The sequence below is a fragment of the Silurus meridionalis genome, chromosome 16, assembly GCF_014805685.1.
Source record: "Silurus meridionalis isolate SWU-2019-XX chromosome 16, ASM1480568v1, whole genome shotgun sequence".
Lineage (NCBI taxonomy): Eukaryota > Metazoa > Chordata > Actinopteri > Siluriformes > Siluridae > Silurus > Silurus meridionalis.
The window spans coordinates 10,037,287-10,038,390 of NC_060899.1; positions in this window are offsets into that span (position 1 = coordinate 10,037,287).

A 1,104-nucleotide genomic window follows, 5' to 3' on the forward strand; every position below is an offset into this window, starting at 1 on the left:
CCAAATTACAGACCCTCCATCATCTGAGTAGATAACCTGAACATTTTAGTGTGTCTGCCAGAAAGAATCAAAGAAACTATCCAAATATGCATAGCTTGTAGAAACCTACCCAAGAAGCTGTAATTGCTGCTAATAGAACTTCCACAAAGTACAGAATAAAGGATCTGAATACATATTTAAATTAGATTTCAATTTAAATTATTTTTATACATTTTAATGTTAAGAACAATTGTCACTTCACTTTGTCATTATGGTTTAATTTTGTGTAGATTAGAAAAGTAAATCTAAGGGTTTTTTTAATTAAATTTATTACACAATAAAATGTGCAAAACCTGTAAGGGTCTGAATACTTTCCCAACCATCTGTATATATACACATTTTGTGGGTCAGCAGAAAATGCTCTGAAAACAATTTGTTAAAAACATTTATTACCCCGACCCCCCAAAACCATCTCCACTTTTTTTAACCAACCATTTTTTCCATTCATCCAAATTGTCTCCTTTGTCCATAATTTATTAGTTACTAGTTATTAATTACTTAGTAACTTAATTAGAATTCAAGTTCTTTGTAATGCAGTGACCTGATAGGATACAATGATCAAAACAAAATCAAAATACATCTACAGGAAAAAGCATTGCATTGTAAAACCTCTGGATTTGTGAAAACCTATAGACAGGGAAGGTGATTGAAAATAAGTGTTCATGTAAATATGTGGAGTGTTAAAAGTCAACTGACATTGCAATACGATTCAAACCACTGACTGACTTAAAGCAAACATGAAACAAATCAGTACCAGTCTGTGGACACAGGGTCTCATGCACACAAGATGAGACTCACTGCTGACAAACTGTTTGTATATAGGCTAAAACTTTAAATGTATGTATTTACATATATTTAAATATATGTATTTACAAAACAAATTAAAACAAATGATGCAATCAAAGTTGACTATTTTTTGTATAGAATGGAGAAATCTCCTAAAAAGAAAGTAGACAACTATTTTGCAATTTGGGTATAATTACCAGGAGAAATAATTGATATTTAACCTGGAAGAGTGCCTGGTCAAAGCATTTAGATTGAGAGTGGAAATTTAAAAGGGCAATG